Source organism: Hyperoodon ampullatus (genome assembly GCF_949752795.1).
Source record: "Hyperoodon ampullatus genome assembly, chromosome: 15".
Lineage (NCBI taxonomy): Eukaryota > Metazoa > Chordata > Mammalia > Artiodactyla > Ziphiidae > Hyperoodon > Hyperoodon ampullatus.
This window is the reverse complement of record NC_136928.1, coordinates 42504982-42523719: the sequence shown is the minus strand read 5'-3', so window position 1 is coordinate 42523719 and position 18738 is coordinate 42504982.

Sequence of the window (18738 nt, the reverse complement as noted above, 5' to 3'; positions counted from 1 at the left end):
CCTGGTGCACTGTGGCTCTTGGATATCCACATGGATCCTGGGGATTTGTGTCTGTGGCTAGGCCTCTTTGGCTTGGTGGTTGACTCAGACGACCTTTTTTGGATTACTGACCTCTGTGCCTTGCCTGTCTCTCCCTTCTGCATCCTGTCTTGATTTTGTTCTTTAGCAGCTTCTGCGAAGCGATAGACTGCACTGGCCTCACAGCACCCCTACCTTCACTAAGCTGATACCTTCTGCCACTCCTTTCTCCCACCCTGGTCATGTTTTCCCTCCTGCCAGGAAAGATACCAGGCTTCATGGAAGAGGTGGGACTTCGACTGAACCTTGTGCAAAGCAGCGTTTTCAAAAGATTAATTTGCGAAGGGCATGCACATTGCAGTGAAGACAGGGAGACTTCATGGAAGTTTTACAGTAGCCCAGCATCAGGGAATAAAGTCCAAGCTGGTGGCAATAAGGAAAGAGGAGACCGATGCTAGTGATGTTACTAAGAAATAATTATCTAGACTGACTGGGCAAAAGGAGATAAGGAGGATCCTTTGAATTCTTAGAAATGCTAACTGTAAAAATAAAAAGTTTTGCTTTGAAGGTAGAAGTGACCATCTGGGGGAAAACATGAGAGACCTTTGAGGGATTGTCTCCCACCAGGATGACCAAATGTCCTGATGTGCCTAGGACTGAGAAGGTTCCCTGGACATGGGAGTTTTGGTTTCAAAACCAGGATGGTCCTTGGCAAGCCAGGGAATTGGTCACCCTACCCCCAACCAATGCCAACATCATATAGTGTAGGGTTGAGTAAGAACTTTTATCTTTTTTGGCGGGAGGCTCTTTTGACACTCCAAGTCAACTTTGTCTGGGTCATCTTGGACAGGTATTTCAAACAGCTGTTGGGATTTTAGTCAAAGAGGTTGAGATTTTATAACCTGGGGAGATGGCCACATATGAGTATCCTGTGCCTTTGTGATCATAGCCAAACTTCATGCTTCCATTTTGGTGAGAGGCAAATTTAAAAAGTAAAATCTTTCATTTCAATGTACTTTTATCCTTCTCCCACCAATCCTTTAACTCCTGCCCATCACCCCCCAAAAATCAAAGTTCAATTTGCATTGATTAAAATATTTTGCTATTTCCTTCATGATTTCTTTCCTTATCACAATGGATGATTTAATGCCTACTGAAATGGCTCAAAGAAGGAACCAGAGGGATGAAGAGAAGATAAGAACAGGAAGGAAAGGGGAGAACTCTGAGAGTGGACAAATTGCTGAAGTTGACTTTGCAATACCCAAGGACAAGTATCTGGTAATGCTCTTCTGTGTGGTACAGATGAAGAGCTCAAAGGGCTTTGAGCAAACAGGATACATGCTGAACATTCATGTACTGATGCTTATGCATTTAGATTAGAAGGCTGAGCTTCAGAATACCATCCAGAACTAATTTACTTTTAACGTAGATGTTGTTACAACAAATTTGTTTGGGTTTCCAGCCATCTGCAAGCTGGAAGCAATGAACCCAAAGTTTGCTTCCAGGGACCGACATGTGAACATCAGTGCAAGTGAACACTGATAGTTTGATAGTATGGAAAGGGACAGAAATAAAATTATAAAAATTTGGCAAAGTAACCAAGAAAGCATAGTGGCCTATTGAATGTAGGGGCAAATAATTTTACGCATCGGTTATTGTTTTATACACCAATGTAAAATAACTGATAGTTTAAAGATGACCGTAACTCATCAAGAAAAAGTCAAATACATTTGGCATACCTTGTTTGAGACCCACCAGAACTATTTAACATTTAAAAAATAGTTTCTATCAAACTCTTACATTGGCAAGTCTTTCTTTATCTGAAAAATTGACTTCTTTGGAATTCTTTATTCCAGAAACTGCCAATAAGGGAAATGTTACTGCATGTTTAAAACAAACAAGATGGAGGAAGCTAAGGGAGACTCAGGACTTTATGTTAGAATATTAGGGACCCTGAATTTCTGAGAAAATTGACTGGCAATCTCCCTGTTCAGCTGGGGCTGCACAATGGATGCCAACTGTAGGACAAAGCTGAATCTTGTAGGTATTCTGTTGCCCTGACTGTCGGCATAGAGCCATCACAAGCTTAAGTACAGCCCCAAGGGGCGCATACATTAAAGAAAAAACAAGAGCCAGTGCTCCAAAATGGCTTATTTAAAATGCAAAGGGTAACAAGAGAGCTACATCTGGGGAAAGACCAGCTCTCAGAAGCAGGAAAGTAATACCAAATCTTGGTTAAAGTTGCTTACTCTTGAACTAATTAGCTGGGGATTGAATTCAGCATGAGAAGTCAGATTGTGGGTTAAGAGTGAAGGAAAATGTTATTTTTTCTCTTAGATACCAGCCTGGCACTTCAGAATGTAGTAGCAGGCAGCACATGAGATTCAGCCAATTTGACAAAATCACAAAATTGTGAAAAACACCATGGCTGATTGAAAAGGAGTTCCAGAGATATAATTTGGGCCAGATGCATGATAAAAGGCATTTTTATCTTCTTTGGTGGTAGCCTCTTTGTAATAAGATACTGGCACTTTGTCATTAAAGAAAAAAAAAAGAGGAATTAATAATACAGAATCCAGTGGAACATAAAATAACATGTTCCCACCACTTTTGAAATACTATTCCTACCTAACATTGATCTGCTATTGTTTTCTTTCAAATCTCTTTCCTTGTTTTTCTAAAATGGGAGATTTGTGGGAAAATCATACATAAAAGAAGGAAGCTAAGATCTTTTGCTTTTGTTTTACTTGTGAACGTTTAAGAAACGGATAGAACTTATAACAAAGTCATATTACCTATTGATGTCATCCCTCACTAGATATGTGCCCTTGACAGAACATGTCTGCATATAACAAGATCTTCTTAACAGGCCTGCGCTAGATTTAAAATTTTCATGCCTAATTAGGCTGTGTAAACACATTTGGGATTTAGGGAATTTTCTATGTCATAAGGGAGTGAAGGTTTATTACCTATTATGTAGATGGTAATTTTGTAGAAGGTCTATTTTGTAGATGGGATTTCCCCCCGCCAGCCCCCCTCCCCCCAAATCGGAAATGTCTACACTGTCTGAAATCCATGCTATTCCCTGTGGTGTTCCCTTTGACTCTTCCATTGTGTATTCCATATTAATTCTGCTTCTGCCTCTGCATTCAGAAGTGCTCGGAGCCAGAACCAAGGGTAGAACACCTCTGGGAGAATCATGCTGCCCACAAAGTTCAGGGCCCTTTTCAGCAGAGGACAACCAGCTCTTCAGTCCTGCCCTACCAAAGCCCAACTCTTATGTAAGATTCCCATGTCTGGGTCTCTGCCAAATTTGGGGACTCTGTGAATTTCTCTTTAGCTTCTTGCAAAATGAGAGGAGAGGCAGGTAGAGACTGTGCCAAATCAAGGGTGAGGAAAGAAATGGGATAACTGAGTGTGGCCATCCATCTGCAGAGAGCACGCACCTCAGCATCGGCTGGCCGGAATCCACGGCAGAGCTGCAGGTGGGGTGGCGGCGTGGGGGGAATGGTACAGGTCACCTGCAGGTGGATTTATCTTCCATGACTGACACTTAAATGTCAGAGCTCATCTGATACTGTTCCAGCCTTGCCGCTGGGTGTTTCTAATCATGTGTTTTAATTAATGTTTTTATTGTACTTGGGCCCAGAGAATGTTTCAGCAGAGGAGCGTATATTTAGAAGTCTCTGAATAAATAAATGTAAAACAAAGGAAAACTGACTTCTGGCATGATTAGAGTGATTGTTTCTAAAGAGGTAGATGAAGCCTTCAGACTCTACTTACTCCTTGAGACTAAGTCCTCTGCAATATTACGGCCTGTCACCTAAACACACCTTTTGGGTATAGCAGAGCATGGTTTCAGAATCTTATCCAGGATCTGGCTTTAGAAGTCTACACTCTGGGTCTTGAGGCAGTTGGGGACACTGTAGAATTTACTGTGTCAATTTTGACTTAAAAAAATTAACAAAGAAATAGTAGGGATGTTGGGTTGGCAGTAGTAACAAATTTCTGAGGCAACGTTTATTTGGACCAGTGAGGATCTCTTCCACTGCTGGAGAAAGAGGCAATTGGAATGGGCTAGTTCCTTTGTCTCCTTTTACTATTTTCTCCTGAATTTTTGCTCTCCCCTCTAAAGGGGGCTTATATCTCTTCCCCATACATTTTAAGTCAGTAGCACGTTTAGGGAGTATATTTAATTCAATTTAGCCAACATCTACAGAGCACCCCTTCATTCAAGGCAGGAGCTAGACTTCATTGGGGAATAAGACATTTACAAATTATATGAAATATATTTATAAGATACATCTTGATTCTAAATATGTGCTAAGTTGGAGTAGATGAAAGCATTCTCCATTTCTTTTGGTCTGGATCCATTATTAGTTCACTTCTCCACTTATTGCTTTCTTTGGGCCCCACAGAGCTTGTGAAAGTTACTCAAGAGCTATAAGGCTGGAGTGTTAGCAGATTTTCCGGCAATAGTAACAAGGTCTGGTCCTGGTTGTAAGAGTGAGGTTCTGAAGTCTGTCTGGTTATCTGCCATCACTTTTTGCTTATCTTTCCTATAGTGGCACCCCTTTTATTCCCTTTTCTCTATCTTTAGGGGGCCAAATTCTCCAAGATGCCCTAAATTAGTGGTTCTTGACTCTGGCTGCAAAGAGCATTGAAGAAATATTGATGTCTGGGACTCATGCTTAAACCAATGAAAAGCTCTGCACTGATTCTATTAAGGAGCTAGGGTTGAGACTACAGTGCTCTTTGCTCACTGCCAGTGATTCTCCTCCGCGTGCCATTTGGTAAACTTACGCTCATTCCTTGATTCAAGAAGCCACTAGTGCTAAGATATACTGTATTTTTAATAATAACTTTTTGATTTAAAATAATAAGAAAAATATCACTACATTAAAAGCATACCTTAATTTTAGGTCATGACCTGGCTGCAGAAATATAACAATGTGAAAATCATGTAAATCTTAGAATAAAGAGAATGTGGTTTTTAATACTACATTGGCTAAGAACAAAACTTTGCCTGTAATTTTTTGAGGGCTATTTGCATTATGAAAGAGAGTTCTTGTTAAACCAACATACTGCAAATATTATATTTTTAATGATGAAGTTTCAAATTGGATTCTGGACTAGGGAAGGGTTTCTCAATCTTGGCACTATCTTGGACTGGACAGTTCTTTGTTGTGAGGTCTGTTCTGTGCCTTGTAGAATGTTTAGTAGCATCTCTGGCCTCTACTTATAAGATGCCAAGAGTAACCCCCCTTCCATTTGTGACCTAAAAATGTCTCCAGATATTGCCAAGTTGAGAACCATTAGGCTAGTGAAATAGATATTTTGGGAGTAGCAGCTTGTATCAGTTAGTGTTCAGTTGCAGAGAACAGACCCACTCTAGCTGGTTTAAGCTGAAATATATTAATGACAGGTTATTCAATGGTCTATAGAACTGGTCTGTGGGCAGAAGAAACAGACTCTAGGCTGGTGAGCTTCCAGAAACAAATCGTGATGCCACACCACAACTGAGTCATCAAAGAAACTGCTATACTTGTCTTGATCTGGATGCTGCCTATCAAATGGAGAAGCTGTGGGCAGGAAACTACTGCTAAACTGGGGAGTTAACACTCCATGTGCAGCAGTAGAACAATGCCTCATGTGCAGTCTCTCTCCTTGCTTTACTGAGTCTGAATTCATGTTCTGAAAGTGAATCTAATAATAATGGAGCCCTTATCGTACCCCAAACCCTAGTAACAAGGAAGTGTGGAAAAAGGCAGTTTTCAGTTTATCATCCTCTGTAATACACAGGAAGACATTGCAGAAGGAGGTTGGAATAGGTGTTAAATGAGTTCATCTCTAGTTATCTTCCACAGGGTTCTTCCCAGAGATCCTTAACTCACACCAGAAGGTAACCACCTATTCTAGGTAATTGGGGTCGGCCCAAGTGTCTCCTTCACTCCCTTTACATTATTTTTTGTATTGAGTTAATTTTCTTCTTTCTTTTATCCATTCTCCTTCCTATTTTCTCTTTGATTGCCATTCTTTTCATATCTCTTCCTTTTCTTTGACCCTAACTATAGGTTTTCTGAGAACTTGAAGAGTATATGTTTCATACTTGGCTTTGTCTATAGACACGGCATGTGAAGTCTTTTTTGATGAGATGTGAGCTGAGGCCTAGGATGTTCATCTAACACCACATGTATCTCTGCTTCACTGAAGACACCGTGAGAATAGATGTTTGGGGGCAGAGGCTTGTATCTTTGAATTGTATTTTCTCCATCTAGAAGAGTAAAGCATCAATTAATGTGAACAATCACATTGTCTGATTTGAAATAAACATTGATAAGTAGCGTTAAGTCCAAGCAGGTAAAAATCAAGTGATGCTTTCTGTCTCTAGGTTATAGTCTTGCAGTTAAAAAAATGTGACTTTATGGCTGAGTATAAGAAGTGATTACTTACCTCATATGATATGTTTTTCTTCTCGTTTGTTGCTAAAATCTCCTAATTATTAATTTAGTTTAAGCTATAGGGACTTTAACCCTAAGTTAAAATTCAGGCAGTATCCTTGGGAGAGGTAAAAGCATCACAAATCATTTACTCTTTAGTGTAGGGCTGCCAGGTAAAATATAGGACAACCAGTTAAATTTGAATTTCAAATAAACAATGAATTATCTTAGTATATGTATGTCCCAAATGTTCATGAGACATAGTTACACTAAAAAAATAATTATTTGTTGTTTATGTGAAATTCAAATTTAACTGGATGTCCTGTATTTTTATTTGCTAAGATTGGTGTGAATGAGGGGATCAAGTTATCTCTTGCAAATACATTTCCTGAGATGCACAGGGCATGAAGAAAACATGAGGGTGATAGACTCCTGAGAGGAATAAAGATGAGCAAGTTGTGCTTTGTACAAAAAGGAAGAGGGACAACTAAAGACAAATAGGCACTAAACTGGTCCTGGTTATCACTGACCATTCCCTAGGCATGCAAATAAAGCCCTGATGTGAAGATAAAGCTCCCTTCCTTCCCTGCAAATGTAGCCACTTTTCTAAAGCATTTGGATCTGGTCCCAGTGCAGCATTCCGTTGCCCAGGCTGGACAAGCCAAGCTTCGAGGTAAGTGGAAGAGATGAGCAGCTCAGGCACTGGATACCTTGGAGCCTTGTAATCTTGCTTGCACAACCTCCAGATTGCATGGTTCTTGGCTTCAGTGTAGCTGGGCACAATTTCAATGCACATCTATGGAGACCATGTCACAACAACAAAACAAACCAATGTAGCTGCGAGTTACATTAACAGCTTGAAAAAACAAGTCAACAGACTTGAAGACTGCTCTGGGAGCCCCTCCCAGGGAGTCAGCCTTTGGCAGAAAGGGAGTTACTGTGCTTCCTTTTTGACATTTTTTCAGCTAAGATTATTCTATATGATCTGCAGCTTGTACCTTTCAAAGAGCTTTTGTTTGTTTGTTTAGACAGAACCCTTGTTTGCTTCATTGTTGATCAGCACTAGATCTTCCTTGGGTCCAGAGTGTCCTGTATTGCATGCAAGTGTCTTATCCTAAGAGGTGGCTTCCCTGCTATAGATTTCACACTCATGAAAGGTACATCCTTTCTTAAGCTCTTACTCTGCTGTTGGTAAAAAATACATTGAGCCAGACTTTCAAAATCTTTTGATACTTTAATCACTGCGTTGCTGCAAATTGGTAGTCAGGAAGAGTTCACACACCTTGCAGCAATATCTCATATGACAATTCTGAAGTAATTTGTTGGAGACATCTTGCTCCTAATAGAGAGTACACCAGTACATGGAAACTAAGGTTGGTAGAACCTTCCCCGTTGCTGAGCTAAGAACAAACTGGCTTCTTAATATTAGTGGATCAGGCCAAAGAGTATATGTGGATTGGAGTCTTGCCAATATCAGGAGCCTCCTGTGCTCATATATTTTTATTTTTCTGATTTTTATGAAAGGTTTGATTTATGTGCCACTAACATTGGGGTATGTTGGTGAATTCACTGTGAGGAAGCCGGTGAAGAGAAGGAAAATTAAACATTTTGGAAGGGATCTTAGCTGTTCAATGTGACTTCTTAAAAAAAAAAAGTACGGTATGCTTTATTTTGCATCTTGAATCTTTTCATTTGATTTGCCCATATCCTTGGATGATCATATTTTACCTCAAAAATTTAGTTCCCTACACGTATAGTACATTATAACAATTCTAATTTCTGCCTGGTTTAGTAACTGTAAACTTATGTTAAGAGAACGACAACAACAAAAACTTCATCTTCATTTTCCTTATTTTTCTTTGATTGTCTTTTTTTTAACTAAGTCTCTTCTGACTCATATCCTGGGCTATCTCAATTTGTGCATGTTTCCAGAATTTTTTTTTTGATTTTCAGTATTTTCCCTAATTCTTCTTTTTCCTGTTATTCATTCCCCACCTCCTGTTTCCACATATCCTCCCTTTTCTGCACCATCTCTTCCTATTTCTCTACATCTTTGTGGAGAGATACAACCTTCTTTGCTCTTTTATCACAGAACTTTCGTGAAGCTCTATGCCAAGTCCCCTTAAACTACGTGGGACAGATTGCCTTAGCTCAAGGGAACACTCAAGAGAGAAGCCTGGAATGACTCAGAGTTGCAGGTGTGAAAGGTGATGGGTTATGACCTCTCTTAGGTCCATTCCACCCTTAGGATGCCATGATTCCACGAAGAGATACACTTGGGATTTGTGGATCATGTAAACTTTTTTTGTGCATTTAGATTCTCCCTCAGATATTATAGCTTGAAGTTAAGTTATGGTGAGCTGAAAAACAAACAGACGAAACAATTTCCAAGCCATAAAAAATTTTGACTCTTTTCAGAGAGGCCAAAAGATCAATATTGTCAGATGGTCAGAAATCCTTATATCTGAGAAGAGATTAACTCTCAGAAGGGAGAGTAGCTGTGGCAAGAATAACTCCTAGTGCAGTTAACAGGTCTTCCTCTGGCACACCCTGGCTTTCCCCACCTGTATGGTAACTTTAATCCCTCCCAGGGGAACTAGAGGCCATTGATATCTGAAGTACTTCATGCCCTCCCCTTGGATTCCTGTGGTGAGGGCTTTATTCAGGGTGAAAAAGCTGCTTCCTCTATGGAACTTGCCCAATATGGGAACTACATGTCGGAAGACTACAAAGTTATAACACAAGTGATATATAAATTCAAATCTGCTTGCTTTGTTTAGGCCGTTCATTTGTTTATTTGTTTCATAGTGCACCTACTCTGTTCCAGGCACACTGTTAAAGCCAGGTATGGAGTTTAGAATCCAGTGAGAAAGACATACGGTAACCACACAATCACACAAATACATTTAAAATGATAATCAGTAATAAGAGTTAAAAAATGGAAGTTGTGGAGATATTAGAGCATAAAATAGGTGGCTTTGACATAGTTGTGAGGTGGGAGGAGATCTGAAAGAACAAGAGGATTTACTTGGTTGAAGAGTGGGGTGAGTAGTTCCCTAGAGACTGTGGCCAAGCGCCAAAGCTCTGTGATAGGGGGACAGGGAAAGAGAGGGCCAGGGCAGCTGGAATAGAGTGAGGATGAGGCAGCAGGAAGGGGCAATGTGAAGATGGGCAGCAGAGCCCACACCATCCAGAGGCTCAAAAGCCATGCTCTTTAATCCTAAGAACAATGGGGAGCCATCAAAATGCTTTGGGGATAGGGTGGGAAAGGTGATTAGATTTACATGTCAAAAATACTTATTTTGTTATTATAATAAGCATCCTGTGAATTATTAGAGGACCTCAAACATTTAAAACTGAGGTATATTTCCTTTTTATTTTATTAATGTGAAAGAACACTTAACACGAGATCTACCCTCTTAACAAATTTTGTTTACAATACATTATTGTTGACTACAGACACAAATATTGTACAGCAAATCTCTAGAACTTATTCATCATACTTAACTGAAATTTTATGAGTATTGATTAATAACTCCTCATTTCCTCCTCTCAGCCCCTGGTAACCATCATTCCAGTCTTTGGTTTTATGAATTTTACTATTTTAGATATCCCATATAAGTAGAATCATGCAATATTTGTCTTCTATGTCTGGCTTAAGCATAATGTCCTCAAGGTTCACCATGTTGTCAAATATTGCAGAATTTCCTTTTTTTAAGGCTGAATAGTATTCCATTTTATGTATATACCACATTTTAAAAATCCATTCTTTTGTCAGTGGACATTTAGGTTATTTCTACCTCTGCTATTGTGAATAGTGTTGGAATGAATATGGGAGTTCTAATGCCTCTTTGAGATCCTAATTTCAATTCTTTTGGATATATACCCAGAAGTGGGATTGCTAAATCATACAGTAGTTCTATTTTTAATTTTTTGAGAAACTTCCATAATACTTTCCACAGTGACTGCACCATTTTGTATTCCCACCAACAATGTTCAAGTGTTCCAGTTTCTCTATATCCTTGCCAACGCTTATTGTCTTTTGTTTTTTTAATAATAGCCATTCTGATAGGTATGAGATGATATCTTGTGGTTTTGATTTGCATTTCCCTGATGACCAGTGATGATGAGCTCTCACTTTTTCCATATATCTGTTGGTCATTTTTATGTCTTTCAAGAAATGTCTATTCAATTCCTTAGCCCATTTTTGAAATCAGATTATTAGTGTACTTTTTTGTTGTTGTTATTGAATTGTAGGAGTTTCTTGTATCTCTTGGAGATTAACCCTTTATCAGATATTTGATTTGTAAATATTTTCTCCCATTCCATAGGTTGCCTTTCACTCTGTTGATTGTTTCCTTTGCTGTGCAGAAGCTTTTTAATTTGACATAGTCCCACTTTTTTTTTTTTTTTTTTTTTTTTTTTTTTTTTTTTTTTTTGCGGTACGCGGGCCTCTCACTGCTGTGGCCTCTCCCGTTGCGGAGCACAGGGTCCGGACGCGCAGGCTCAGCGGCCATGGCTCACGGGCCCAGCCGCTCCGCGGCATGTGGGATCCTCCCAGACAGGGGCACGAACCCGTGTCCCCTGCATCGGCAGGCGGACTCTCAACCACTGCGCCACCAGGGAAGCCCTAGTCCCACTTTTTAATTTTTGGTTTTGTTGGCTGTGCTTTTAGTGTCATATCCATGAAATCATTGCCAAAACCAATGTCATGAAGATTTTCTCCTATGTTTTTTCTAGGAGTTTTACAGTTTCAGGACTTATGTTTGAGGTGGGGTTTTTTTTGTGTGTGTGTGTGGTATAAGATAAAGGTCCAGTTTCATTTTTTTGCTTGTGGGTATCCAGTTTCCCAAAACCATTTGTTGAAAAGACTATCCTTTCCACATTGTGTATTCTTGGAACCCTTGTTGAAGATCAATTGACTATATCTTTTAAAAAAATTATTTATTTATTTTTGGCTGTGTTGGGTCTTTGTTGCTTCATGTGGGCTTTCTCTAGTTGGGGTGAGTGGGGGCTGCTCTTCATTGTGGTGTGCGGGCTTCTCATTGCAGTGGCTTCTCTTGTTGTGGAGCACGGGCTCTAGGTGCATGGCCTTCAGTAGTTAGTTGCAGCTTGCAGGCTCTAGAGTGCAGGATCGGTAGTTGTGGCCCAGGGCTTAGTTGCTCCACGGCATGTGGGATCTTCCCGGGCCAGGGCTTGAATATGTCTCCCCTGCATTGGCAGGTGGATTCTTAACCACTGCGCCACCAGGGAAGCCCCAATTGACTATATCTGTGTAGATTTATTTCTGGGCTCTATTCTGTTCCATTGATCTATTTGTCTGTCTTCATGTTCATGCCTTACTGTTTTGATTATTGTAGCTTCATAATTATTTTGAAATCAGAACATGTGATGCATCCAGCTCTGTTCTTTCTCAGAATTGACTTGGCTATTTGTGGTTTTTTGTGGTTCCATATAAATTGTAGAGGTTTTTCTTTTTGTTTTTTTTTTTTGCGGTACGTGAGCTTCTCACTGTTGTGGCCTCTCCCGTTGTGGAGCACAGGATTTGGACGCACAGGCTCAGCAGCCACGGCTCACGGGCCCAGCCGCTCCGCGGCATGTGGGATCTTCCCGGACCGGGGCACGAACCCATGTCCCCTGCATCGGCAGGCGGACTCTCAACCCCTGCACCACCAGGGAAGCCTTAAATTGTAGAGTTTTAAAAATATTTCTATAAAAACGTCTTTGAGGGCTTCCCTGGTGGCGCAGTGGTTGAGAGTCCGCCTGCCGATGCAGGGGACACGGGTTCGTGCCCCGGTCCGGGAGGATCCCACATGCCGCGGAGCGGCTGGGCCCGTGAGCCGTGGCTGCTGAGCCTGCGCATCCGGAGCTTGTGCTCCGCAACGGGAGAGGCCACAACAGTGAGAGGCCCGTGTACCGAAAAAAAAAAAAAAAAAAAAAAAGTCTTTGGGATTTTGATAGGGATTGCACTGAATCTGTAGATCAATTTGAGTACAGACATTTTAACAATATTAAGGTTTCCAATCCATGAACATGGGATGTCTTTCCATTGTGCCATGTTTAATTTTCTTCATCAATGTGTTGTAGTTTTCAGTATATAAATCTTTGACCTCCTTAGGTGAGTTTATTCCTAAGTATTTTATTCTTTTTGGTGCTAATGTAAATAGGATTGTTTTCCTAATTTCCCTTCCAGCTAGTTCATTGTTAGTGTATAAAAATGCAACTTTATTATTATTATTTTTTAATTGGAAGTCATTGGAGTGTTTTGGGTAGAGGAATGATATGATCTGACTTATGTTTTAAAAGACTGAATTTGGCTGCTTTTTGTAGGATAAGCTATAGGAGATTAAAGGATAAACTGTAGGATAAACTAAAGGAAACTAAAGTAAAGGAGAGAGACCATTTAGAAGGCTACAACAATAGGCCAGATAGGAGAATTGGTGGCTTGGACTATGGTAATGGCATTGGAAATAGTAAGAAGTATAAGATCTAGTGTCTATTTTGAGGATAGAGCTGACAAGATTTGCTGAAGAATTGGAAATAAGAGAAGAAAAGAGGTGTCAAAGAGTGACTCTAAGGTTTGGGCTTGAGCAACTGGAAGAATGGAGTTGCCACTGAGATGAGGAAGACTGTAAGAGGAGCACGTTCATGGTAGTTGGGGCAGGAATCTATCATGAGTTCAATTAAGTGTGAATGTTAAGTGTGAGGTATGAAATGCCTATTAAACATTCAAGCTGAAATGTCAAATAGACATTTGGTATAAGAACATAGGAATTCAAGGTAGAAGTCCAAATAGTGTACATAGATGGTGCTTAAAGGCCAGAGAGTATATGATATCATCTACAGAAGGGATCTAGATGGAGAAGAGATCTCAGGGCTGAAACCTTGGGGGCTCAAGTGTTCGGGATTAGGGAGATGAGATGGATTCACCAAAGGAGACTAGAAGGAGACTGACTAGCAGTCAGTGCAATAGGAGGAAAATCAAGAGATCATGATATCTTAGAGTCAAATAAAAAAATTGTTTCAAGAAGAGGGACTGATCAAGTGTATCAAATTCTGCTGATAGTTTGAATAAGATGAGAATTGATCATTGTATATGTCTGTATGAAGGTCACTGGTGACCTTGCCAATATCCATTTCAGTGAAGAGGTAGGGAGTTAGATTATTTGTAGTAAACGTGAGAAAGAATGGAAAGAGGGGAAATGGAAACTTTATGTATAGACAGCTTTTTCCAAGGAAATTTCCAAGGAGAGTAGAGAAATAAAGCATTAGTTACCTTGAAAGTGATATGCTGTCAACAGGGGCTTTTATTTTTTTTTTAATGTTTATTTATTTATTTTATTAGTCATCCATTTTATACACATCAGTGTATACATGTCAGTCCCAATCTCCCAGTTCATCACACCACAACCCCCACCCCCCGCTACTTTCCCCCCTTGGTGTCCATACGTTTGTTCCCTACTTCTGTGTCTCAATTTCTGCTCTGCAAACTAGTTCATCTGTACCATTTTCTAGGTTCCACATATATGCGTTAATATACGATATTTGTTTTTCTCTTTTTGACTTACTTCACTCTATGACAGTCTCTAGATGCATCCACATCTCTACAAATGACCCAGTTTCATTCCTTTTTATGGCTGGTAATATTCCATTGTATATATGTACCATATCTTCTTTATCGATTTGTCTGTCGATGGGCATTTAGGTTGCTTCCATGACCTGGCTATTGTAAATAGTGCTGCAGTGAACATTGGGGTGCATGTGTCTTTTTGAATTACGGTTTCCTCTGGGTATATGCCCAGTAGTGGGATTGCTGGGTCATATGGTAATACTATTTTTAGTTCCTTAAGGAACCTCCATACTGTTCTCCATAGTGGCTGTATCAATTTACATTCCCACCAACAGTGCAAGAGGGTTCCCTTTTCTCCACACCCTCTCCAGCATTTGTTGTTTGTAGATTTTCTGATGATGGCCATTCTGACTGGTGTGAGGTGATACCTCATGGTAGTTTTGATTTGCATTTCTCTAATAATTAGTGATGTTGAGCAGATTTTCATGTGCTTCTTGGCCATGTGTATGTCTTCTATGGAGAAATGTCTATTTAGGTCTTCTGCCCATTTTTGGATTGGGTTGTTTGTTTTTTTAATATTGAGCTGCATGAGCTGTCTATATATTTTGGAGATTAATCCTTTGTCCGATGATTCATTTGCAAATATTTTTTCCCATTCTGAGGGTTGTCTTTTCGTCTTGTTTATGGTTTCCTTTGCTGTGCAAAAGCTTTTAAATTTCATTAGGTCCCATTTGTTTATTTTTGTTTTTATTTCCATTACTCTAGGAGGTAGATCAAAAAAGATATTGCTGTGATTTATGTCAAAGAGTGTTCTTCCTATGTTTTCCTCTAAGAGCTTTATAGTGCCCAGTCTTACATTTAGGTCTCTAATCCATTTTGAGTTTATTTGTGTATGGTGTTAGGGAGTGTTCTAATTTCATTCTTTTACATGTAGCTGTCCAGTTTTCCCAGCACCACTATTGAAGAGACTGTCTTTTCTCCATTGTATATCCTTGCCTCCTTTGTCATAGATTAGTTGACCATAGGTGTGTGGGTTTATCTCTGGGCTTTCTATCCTGTTCCATTGATCTATATTTCTGTTTTTGTGCTAGTACCATATTGTCTTGATTACTGTAGCTTTGTAGTATAGTCTGAAGTCAGGGAGTCTGATTCCTCCAGTTCCGTTTTTTTCCCTCAAGACTGCTTTGGCTATTCGGGGTCTTTTGTGTCTCCATACAAAATTTAAGATTTTTTTGTTCTAGTTCCGTAAAAAATGCCATTGGTAATTTGATAGGGATTGCATTGAATCTGTAGATTGCTTTGGGTAGTATAGTCATTTTCACAGTCTTGATTCTTCCAATCCAAGAACATGGTATATCTCTCCATCTGTTGGTATCATCTTTAATTTCTTTCATCAGTGTCTTACAGTTTTCTGCATACAGGTCTTTTGTCTCCCTAGTTAGGTTTATTCCTAGGTATTTTATTCTTTTGTTGCAATGGTAAATGGGAGTGTTTCCTTAATTTCTCTTTCAGATTTTTCATTTCTGTGTGTTAATTTTGTATCCTGCAACTTTACCAAATTCATTGATTAGCTCTAGTAGTTTTCTGGTAACATCTTTAGGATTGTCTATGTATAGTATCATGTCATCTGCAAACAGTGACAGTTTTACTTCTTCTTTTCCAATTTGTATTCCTTTTATTTCTTTTTCTTCTCTGATTGCTGTGTTGCAACTGGTTTTTGTATGTTTTTTTGTATCCTGCAATTTTACTGAACTCCTTTATTAGTTCTAACAGTTTTTTTTTTTTTAAATGAAGCCTAGGGTTTTCTGTATATAAGATCATGTCCTCTGCAAACAGGGATAAGTTTAATTCTTCCTTTCCTATTTACATGTCTTTTATTTCTTTTTCTTATCTAATTGCTCTGTGACTTCCAGTACCATGTTAAATAGAAGTAGCGAGAGTGGGCATCTTTGCCTTATTCTTGATTTTTGAGGAAGAATTGTCATTTTTTCACCATTGAATATGATGTTAGCTACAGGGTTTTCATATACTGTCTTTATTATGGTAAGGTATTTTCCTTGTATTCTTAGTTTGTTGAGAGTTTTTATCATGCAAGAGTGTTGAATGTTGTCAAACACTTTTTCTGCGTCTATTGAGACAATCATGTAATTTAAAATTTTTATTCTGTTGATGTGGTGTATCATGTTAACTGATTTTCATATATTAAACCATTCTTGCATCCCAGTGATAAATTCCACCTGTTCATGTTGTATCATCTTTTTAATGTGCTGTTGGATTCTGTTTTGCTACTATTTCACTGAAGATTTTTGCATCTCTATATTCATCAGGGATATTGGCCTGTAGTTATATTTTCTTGAGGTGTGTTTGTCTGGCTTTGGTATCCGGGAAATGCTTGAGATATATTGTCAAAGGCTTAACCTATAGTTCTGACTCATCTCCTAGTTTGCTGTGAACCTTGGACAAATATTTCATTTTCTCTGTGGTCTAGCTATCATATCTGTATTATGCCCTAATCAAATTTCCAGGGTGGTGGTGAGGCCCAATTGAAGCAATGGATATGAAAACATATTGAGAAGGGCAGATTGCTAAGCAAGTTAATGTAGATATTGTAACTTTTAGGAACTGTGAGCAGTCATTACAGCAAAAAAGAAAAAAAAAAACAAAGTCACAAGGAGGTAGCAGTCTTTGCTATGAATTACATAGTGTTGTATTATATTTTTACTTAAGTGAACTTAGTATAGAGTTATTCCTAAGACAGTAAAATGGTTGCTAAATTATTATAGAGAATGTAATAATGAAAGTTTCTTCTTTTTCTCTTTCAGAGAGAAAATGAGTTAGGTACTATGTGTAAATAAAACAGGATATTTTGATCCCACCTTTTGATTTTGCTGTTTCAATCTTGCCATTTTGCCTCCATCATATTGATATCAAGGACATTTTGACCCTTCTATCTACTCTTTTACCTGCCATTAATAAAAAAAAGTAAAAAGTATGATAGCTGTATTTATTGATTCCTAGGTGCCGGGCTCTGCTGTAAGTGGTTTACATGTATTTTCTCTTATAATATAGCAATTTATAAGTTATGCACTATTATAATTCTGATTTTATAAATTAAAAAACAGAAACAGTCAGGTAGTCAGGTTAAGAAATTTGAACAAGATAATTCAGTCAATGATGTGGACAGTTACTTCATGGAATACAAAGGTGATTAGAAGTACACAAACCATACAACTGGCCAGCCCTTAATAATAGGTCAATCCTGGATCATCTGAGAGAAATTACTCATTATCATGAACCAACAATCAGTTATTTTTAATCAAGATCATAATGAATATTACATGTAAAGAATCAGTAAGAAATAACAGTGACAGTTATTAAAACTTCACATGATAAAATGTGTTATTTACCAAATTTAACAGAAGAACATATTGTTGACAAAATTTAGATGGCAAAATTTTTACTTGGTGTCAAAAAATGGTCACAAAAAGAAAATTCAAAATGACTGAAGGCACAATCAATAACATTTGATATAGATAAAACCTCATAAATGATAAAAGCTTCATTGCAAAATTCACCCCCTAAAGAATTGATCACAATGAAAATAGGATAGAAAGTAAAAATAAAATAGAAAAATTAGAAATACTATAAATGTACATAGAAACTTGGTTAAAGAATTATAATGAATTAGTGAAATTTACTTCAGTGTGTCTTTCTCCACAAAAATGTAGTCAAACTAGTGGTGTAAAATGATTTTAGACCTATTTTTGAATTTTTAGGTATATCTTATGAGCATCCTGTGCATCATGGATACCTTACTAAAGTAAGATACCATGCTTGGTATGCTTAGTTTTTGATTTTTTTCTTCAAGTCAGATTTTTACTTCATCTTATTTGGAAAATGAGTGAAAAATTAACTGTTGGGGTCCATATGCTACTTGGAGAAGAAGAGCTAAAAAGAAGTTGATTGTTCACATTTAATCAGTAAATAACCCTTTTATTTCTACCTATAAATAATATGGATACTTGTTTGTTACTGCTACTGACTAGTCACATTATAGTCACCTAACAAATTCTATTGAATTATAATTACTCAAATTATTTTGTAAGTTGATAATTAATTTAATTTGTTATTTTGACGGTGATTTATAATTTGACACTTTGGAGAATTCTGATCAGCTTAAAAGTATGAGATAAGTATTTGACAGAGAAGCCATCTCCTATTTTGACCATTTAAAAAAAATTCAGATTCTGTTTCAAAAAGGGCTCACTTGAAGTTACAGTTAATTTCTCATTGGTAAAATATGTAGTAACTATTGGAATCTTTTATTTACACTTAGTGGAAAGTAACCCCATTTACAATCTGCAATGTGTTATTCCAAAAACCAAGCATAATTTCCACTAATAAATTATGAGAACTGGAACAAGCTATGAATGATGACCAAAAGGTAGAGGTGCTAAATCTTTAGTTTAGAAAAAGCAATCTTCTAGAGAAAAAAGTCTAAGTTCTTGAAAAATATTAAAATAAGTGCATTTCTGTAGTTCTTAAACTAGATGCAGTCTTATACTAATTATAAATATTAGCTAGTGAAATGAAATTCAACACATCAGTGGAAAGGACAACTTGAAAATTGTGAGACATTGAATTATTCTGTTTTAGATCAACAACACTTCCAAGACCTAATATAAAAGAAGAAAAGTCTTAAATTTTATA